We start from the raw sequence: 8,137 nt of genomic DNA, 5'->3' as shown, positions 1-8,137 counted from the left end.
CCTCCTGCAAATGCTGTTAATCAGAATCTTGCTCCACGTACTATGTATGATTATGCTAAACCTTCTTTAACAGGAACTGAATCGAGCATAGTTAGGCCTACTGTTGTTGCAAATAATTTTGAATTGAAACCGAACACTATTGAAATGATCCAACAGTTTGTTCAGTTTGATGGTTTGCAGGACGAGGATCCTAACGCTCACTTGGCGAATTTCTTAGAATTTTACGACACTTTTAAAATCGATGGCGTTTCTAATGATGCCATCCGCCTTCGATTATTTCCCTTTTCGTTGAGGAATAAGACTAAACAGTGGTTGAACTCGTTACCACGAGGGTAAATCACTACTTGGGAACAAATGACTGAAAAGTTTTTATTAAAATATTTTTCGCCAGCTAAAGCAGCCAAATTACGTAATGATATCTCCTCTTTTGTGCAAATGGATTTAGAAACACTTTACGATGCATGGGAGAGATACAAGGATCTATTGAGAAGGTGCCCTCACCATGGGTTACCACTCTGGCTACAGGGTCAAATGTTTCATAATGGCCTGAATCTTTCGACTCGGCAGATGATCGACGCAGCCGCTGGCAGAACTATCAATTATAAGACACCTGAAGATGTTTATGAATTTATAGAAGAGATGTCACTGAATAATTATCAGTGGCAAGTCATGAGGACAAAGCCAACGAAAATAGCCAGCATTTTTAATGTCTATTTGGTCACATGCTTTCTAATCAGGTAGAACTTTTGAATAGAAAAATTGACGGTTTTCTTGGTTCTTCACAAGTTCACCCAGTAATGCAGTACGAAGCAAGTGGAGGTGGATCAAACAATTCAGAATACCCACCCTATGGCCACAACATGGAGAACGAGCAGTTAAATTACAAGGGTAATAATCCTCGATCTCAAAATAATCCTTATTGTAATACTTACAATGTAGCTTGGAGGAACCACCCAAATTTCTCATGGGGAGGCTAAGGGAGTCAGAGACCACCACCTCCAGGCTTCCAAGAACCACCCTACCAACAAGAGAAAAAGCCGAACCTTGAGGAGATGCTAACAAAATTCATCTCGGTGTCAGAAACTCATTTTCAGAATACCGAGATAGTTCTTAAGAATCAACAAGCATCGATCCAAGTACTCGAAAACTCAGATAGGTCAGCTCACTAAATTGATATTTGAACGACCACAAGGTAGCTTGCCGAGTAACATTGAATCTAACCCAAGGGAGCAACTCAATGCAATTACCATTCAAGATGAGGAAGGGGTAGTTGCACCTGAACCAGAACTGAGGCAAGAAACTGTGGTAAGTAAAGGTAAAGGTGAGGTGGACCACAAGGACCAGAAACCAGTAAGTAAAGAGTACAAACCTCATGTGCCATACCCCAACGCGACAAGGAAAGACCGTACAGACGAACAATTCGGTAAATTCCTTAAATTATTAAAAAAGTTACATATTAACTTACCGTTTATTGAAGCTCTTTCACAGATGCCAAACTCAGTCAAATTCCTAAATGAGCTTTTAATAAATAAGCGAAAGTTGGATGAGGCATTGCATGTGGAGCTAAATGCAGTTTTCTCAGCCATACTGCAGAATAAGCTGGCCAACAAGTTAAAAGATCTTGGGAGTTTTACGATTCCCTGTTTAATTGGTATTCTAGATGTTAATAATGCTTTGGCTGAGTTAGGGGCTAGTATTAATGTTATGCCTTACCAAATGTTTAAGCAACTAGGTCTTGGGAAACCTAAACAAACTAAGATGAGTATTCAATTAGCCGATAAAACAATCAAATTTCCTAGGGGGATTATTGAAGGTGTACTCGTTAAAATTTACAAATTTATATTCCCATTTGATTTCGTTGTTCTAGACATAGAGGAGGATAGTAACGTTCCTTTAATTTTAGGGAGACCTTTTTTAGCAACCACTAGAACAATAATTGATGTTGGCACATGTAAACTCACACTTCGTGTGGGAGACAAAATAATCACCCTTCAAGCTCGTAATACTAGTAACACATCAAAAATTGAAGGTGGTTGTATAAATCATTCTATTAAAGCTGACCATGTAGTGCAACCTATTTTGCAGGAAACACATTTGAAGAACCTACATGAGCCATGTTCAAGCAATATCAAAGGACCTATCTATGAAGAACGAAGGCTACAAATTGATGAACTAGATGAATGGCGGACACATAAACCAAGGACACACGATAAACCAAAATCACGCCATGACGAGCTCAATGTCGCACAAAATCAACTTAAGGTTGGAGACAAAGTACTACTAGATGCAGCAGACCCTCGTATTGCCACTTCTGAACCTAACGGAGTAATCCCTCTTATGGTACTCAATATTTTCCCATATGGTACAGTCGAGGTAATTCATCCCAAATTCGGCACTTTTAAGGTAAACAGTACTCGTCTTAAACTTTATGTTGATAAAATTTATAGCAGGGATGAGGAGTGTAAACTCCTCGTACCACCATGACGATACACCAGAAATGTAAGTCAAGCTTAGACTATAAATAAGAGCTTCTCAGGAGGCAACCCAAGCACTAACGATGTTAACCTCTTTGAAATTTTAGTCTTTAGTATCTAATCACTAACTTAGTCATTGAAACACAGGCTTTCTAATCCACACGACCGTGCGATACCACCATGTGAAAATAGGGCAAAATTTTTTCTTAACACGAGATGCGATAAGTGGCCATGGCCATGCGACGTGGCCGTGGGTGAGTCTATCAAACCAACACGGGCGTACGACACGCCCGTGTCTATAAATCATGGTTAACACTGAGAATTTAGCACGGGCGTGCGACACGCCCGTGCCCACCACCCGTGCTCAAGACTGATAAAACAACACGAGCGTGCGCATTGGAACACGGGCGTTGGAGAAGCGAACAAAGTATGACACGATCGTGCGATATGGCTATAGGAAACAACATGCTCAAAGAGCACGAGCATGTGCGAATCTCGAACGCGCCCATATTTAAAAAATTACGAAAGCACGCCCGTGTGCCCCAAAATCTATATAAACCCCTCATTATTCATCATCCCCTTCCTCAAAATCCCTAACCCGAGCCGCTGCAACTTCACACGCCCTACCTCCCACGCCCGTGCGCCGACTACAACACCACTTTCGACGATCTAAAGCTCCTCCCTCTTGCGTTTGTTCATCTTTTCCTTCTATTTTCTTCATTATTTTTTACTTATTTCATGATATTTTGTTTTATTTTGAGCAAATAATCATAGTTATTATGAAAGAACTTTGCCATTTTAGTCAGTACATTAGGATACATTCATCCATTTCTTTTTGTATTTCCATGGATTTAATGCATATTTCATATTATCAAACCCACATGCATTTAATTTCCAGATATTTCCGTTTGTTTTACTGTCGTTGTCCTACTCATGATCATGACTTGATATATCTGCTTTGGTTGTTTTAGTCTAGTACGTGAGCCCTATGAAATATTCTTATTCAGTTTTAACACGCGTACATTCTTAGGGAGCATTTAACTTCGACTCTTCATTGCAGGTATACAATATCAACCTCACGTGGTAAGAAGACTGCTGTCCCCATCTCGAAGAAGAGGAAAAAAGCAGCGTCATCCTCGGGTCCTACCACGGAGATTAGGCATCTGTTCCTTCAGTTCCCTTTGGGACCCCAAGATGAGCTATCTCAAATATTACGGGCCTGACCCCTAGGTGTGGGCCGCTGTATCGACTGGGCTGCACTTGAACAAATTTAGATGGCTGACGCGGTCCGAGCCCTCCTGATGACGGAACCATGTGAGCTCTTCTTTGAGATCATCGAGCTGACATACCTCAAGCTCACAATGGAACTCTGCTCGACATTTCATCTCCAGGTCGCCATGACAAACTTCGACGATCTCGGAACGGTCCAGTTCCACCTTGGTGGTCTAGTGCGCCAGTTGAGCTTACTGGAGTTTGGAATTCCACTAGGGCTGTACACGAAGGAGTTCATGGACGACAATGAACTCGACACCCTCCACCGTCACATCCACTACTCTCCCTTAAAGTGCTGGAAGGACCTCATCCATGCCTCGGCCACTTATAATCCTAGCTGCTCTAAGGCATAGGCCCTCGCCCCATCCCTGCGATACCTACACACCATTTTGGCCCACATTCTGATGGGATGGCGAGAGAGCACCGGCATCGTCAACATTCACAATGCCTATTTCTTGTAGAGCATGGCGAACGGACACGTCTTTGACCTTGCCTACTTCATCGTCCTCGCCATCCGCCATCAAACAGAGCGACATAGGATATGAGTCATCTTTATCGAGCTCTATGTGACTCGTTTGGCTCGGCACTTTGGGCTCCTCAACATAACATCACAATCATCCTCCCTCACTCTCATCTGCTAGATGTCCCCATAGGGTATCTCGAGCATGCTAAATATGAGGATGATCGAGAAACGACGTGGCACCTACCCTCGTCAGTACCACCTCATCCAGTCCACTGAGAAGGAGGACTCAGAGGACTTTACTGATGATGTCCCTCTACGTCATGAAGACCCACTGTCTTAGCCACCACCCACCCATCGTTCAGTTCATGCGGCAGCTTCACTGTCTAACATCTCTAAGTGCCTTACACGATTTGAGCAGCAATGTTTTCAGCGCTTTGATCTTAGTGATGCGACTTTACATCAGATTTGTTAGCACTTCCACATCTCATTGCCACCCCCACCTCGCGAACCATCCTGCGACGACGATGTTTAAAAACTTTTTATTTATTATTTATTATTTTCACTTTTATCTTTATTTATCTTCTTTAAGTACTTTTATTTCATTTTCCTTTAATATTAGTTTAATTTTAGTTTTTACGATTTTTATTTTCGGCTATTTCATTACGAGTAATTATGCTTCCTTATATTTTCTAAAGAGTTCCTGATTTTATCACAGTCATAAAGAGCTCCAAAGCTCATCATCAAATAGGAACTAAAAACTCCAATGGCAAAGGTTCTCCACGACTGCCATGTCCTACTCGACCACGACCATAGCTACCACCAGATATAATATTCTTTTAGAGCAGGACTTATAGACTAATGAACCTCTACCACCAACGGAGTATCCTCCTCCACTCTCATCATTGCCTTGGCCGATTATTCTCCATAACTCTAATTCAAGGAGTTTATTCATCATTCAAGAAGTTTTACCCCTCTCTCTATCTTATGATTATTTATCTATATTTTTCAATATATCTATCTTTGTACATTGAGGGCAATGTACATCTTAAGTGTGGGGGGTCTTTTATATCATCATTAAGAATCCCTGAATTTTGTCTTATTCTCACGTGAATCACTCATATCACTATTAGAATGAATTTTAATTAATTTATGATTTTTATTGATATGTCTTGAATTAAAACATAGGCATTTATGCATTGATTGATTAAACTTTTAGACATTAGGGAATCAAACATGATAAGTTGATTTTTGAAGAATTAAAAAACTTTTAGGTTGCTTCCCTAAGTTTAGGTATTATCTTGAGTTGAAATTCACAAGTTTAAACATCAAAAAGCCATAATTTTTTTGTGAGATCTTGAGCCTTTAGAGTATATTTTATTTCTGCCATGCTCACTATTATTATGAGTGTGTCAATATTGATTTGTTATTCTAGAACTTGCTTGATTATGCATGTCAAGACCACACCATTTGATTTGATATGTCAAGATGATAAAGGCACTTAGGTTTAACTCACTCACTCCACAAAAGCCTACCTTCATAATTAACCCTTAGTGAACCCCTTTGAGCCTAACAAACCACCAATTGATTTACCCTCAATATTAACCCATAACCCATTATTGTTGAAATCCCCTAATTTGATCCCTATTTTTGTCGAGATTTAATTTGAATTAATTGCTTAGCTATGTTTTATTCTTCGTTGCAATAATTAAGTTCTATGTTATTTGACTTGTTCTTAAAAAAAACAAAAAAAAAACTTCAATACATATTAGTAGTAATTCGTCGTTTTTGAGCTTGAGTGTTAATTCCATATTCTGAGAAGAAGCTCACTTGTATTCAACTAATGACTAGTTATTTTTCTAGCTAGGTAATTTTTCAATTCAATCTCTATTCTAACCTTTTCTTTTAGCTTGTGACCACACCCCCTAACCAAAGCCACATTACAACCCTCTAAAAGACCTTTTTGATTGATGTATCAGCTCAATATACAATGGTGGAGATTTGATTTTCAAGCAAGCCTATGGTAATAACTTTTCATATTGGCTAATGAGTGCTTTAATTGATGCCCTTAAACACTTCGAGTAATTTGAGTGAATCTTTAGTGAGGATGTTAAACTCTATGATATTTTGATCAAAGGTAATCACTTAAATGAGGGGAGACACCTATGTTTTCGTGATAAAATGCTCAACTTAGAATGTTTGAAACTTTGATGTACTTTTAGTTGAATTTTCAAGGTATGAATACTTATGGATTATTTTGAGATATTATTGATAGGGATTATAAATTAAGAAGAATTTATTTTGATTGTGAGTTGAGGATTTTTCTTGAGGACAAGCAAACGCTTAAGTGTGGGGGTATTTGATAAACTATAATTTATACATATTTTTATCCCATGCTTAGAACATCTATGGATGGTTTCTCCTTAGATTTGGTGAATTCAATGCTCCTATTTTTTTAATTTCATGTTTTATACTTAGGTGAGCATAGGAGAGTAAAAAGAGCGAGAAACGGGCTAATGGAGAAAATGGACCCACATGGGAAATCAACACGGCCTGGACTTCCTCACACAGGCGTGTCACACGATTTCTTCTTCTGCTGGTAAGGTGGTTGTTGAAAACCTGGAGGATGTTGTAGTCTTTGATTTCCTTGACCACCCCACGAGAAATTGGGATGGTTCCTTTAACCTGCATTATAAGTATTACTATACGGGTTATTTTGGGGTCTAGAGTTATTACCCATATAGTGGACTTGTTCCTCCTCGGTGCCAGGGTTGAAGGATGGATAATCTGGATTGTGCATTCCTCTATTTGAATCAGATCTCATCACTGGGTGTACCTGAGTAGAACCATACAAACCATCAATCTTTTTGTTTAAAAGTTCTACCTGATTAGATAGCATAGTAACCGAGTCGAGGTTGACAACACCAACTGATTTTATTGGCTTCGTTCTCATGACTTGCCACTGATAGTTATTCAATGACATCTCTTCAATAAATTCATAAGCCTCTTCAGATGTTTTGTTGTTCAAAGTTCCACCAGCGGCTGCGTCGATAAGTTGTTTTGTTGAGGGGTTCACCCCGTTGTAAAATGTCTGAACCTACAGCCATAGAGGTAACCCATGGTGAGAGCACCTTCTCAATAAATTCTTGTATCTCTCTAATGCATCATAAAGTGTTTCTAGATCCATCTGCACAAAAGAAGAGATATCATTCCTTAGTTTAGCTATTTTTGCCGGCGAAAAATATTTTAGTAAAAATTTTTCACCCATTTGTTCCCAAGTTGTTATTGACCCTCGTGGTGATGAGTTCAACCATTGTTTAGCTTTGTTCTTCAATGAGAATGGAAACAACCGAAGGCGTATGGCATCTTCAGAAACACTATTGATTTTAAAAGTGTCGCAGAACTCCAGAAAATTTGCCAAATAAGTGTTTGGATCTTCATCCTACAAACCATCAAACTGAACAAACTATTGTATCATTTGAATCGTGTTAGGTTTCACTTCAAAATTATTTGCAGCAATAGCAGGTCTAACTATACTCGATTCAGTTCCTGTTAAACTAGGTTTAGCATAATCATACATAGTACGAGGAGTAGGATTCTGTTCTACTGGATTTGCAACAATCGCAAGAGGTAGCGGATTATTCTGATTTTCAGCCATCTCCTCGGTTGTGGTGTGGATATCGTTCTCTTACTCTTCCTCTATGTATTGTAGACTTCGCCTAATTTCTCTTCGGTTTTTGCGAGCTGTGCTTTCAATCTCACTATCAAAAAGTAGAGGTCCTGATGGGTTTCTTCTAGTTGTAAACTATAAAAACCTACCAAAAGTAAGAACAAGAAAATTTAGTAAATAAAAACAAAATTAAATAAAAATATCTTCTAGTTGTAAACTATAAAAACCTGCCAAAAGTAAGAACAAGAAAATTTAGTAAAT

General features: G+C 39.0%; 2 non-coding genes across 2 annotated transcripts; one reads left to right on the top strand and one right to left on the bottom strand.

The window, feature by feature from the left end:
- Nucleotides 1-402: 402 nt before the first annotated feature.
- Nucleotides 403-509, bottom strand: LOC121217420 (small nucleolar RNA R71). The gene has a single exon (XR_005913523.1). It is a non-coding gene; the product is annotated as a small nucleolar RNA R71 (small nucleolar RNA).
- A 6,810-nt stretch (nucleotides 510-7,319) lies between these two features.
- LOC121216866 (small nucleolar RNA R71) lies at nucleotides 7,320-7,426 on the top strand. Its single transcript, XR_005913070.1, has one exon. It is a non-coding gene; the product is annotated as a small nucleolar RNA R71 (small nucleolar RNA).
- The last annotated feature ends 711 nt before the right edge of the window (nucleotides 7,427-8,137 follow it).

Source organism: Gossypium hirsutum, chromosome A02, assembly GCF_007990345.1.
Source record: "Gossypium hirsutum isolate 1008001.06 chromosome A02, Gossypium_hirsutum_v2.1, whole genome shotgun sequence".
Lineage (NCBI taxonomy): Eukaryota > Viridiplantae > Streptophyta > Magnoliopsida > Malvales > Malvaceae > Gossypium > Gossypium hirsutum.
The sequence above is the reverse complement of the archived record's forward strand: the minus strand, read 5'-3'. Positions and strand labels throughout refer to the sequence as shown.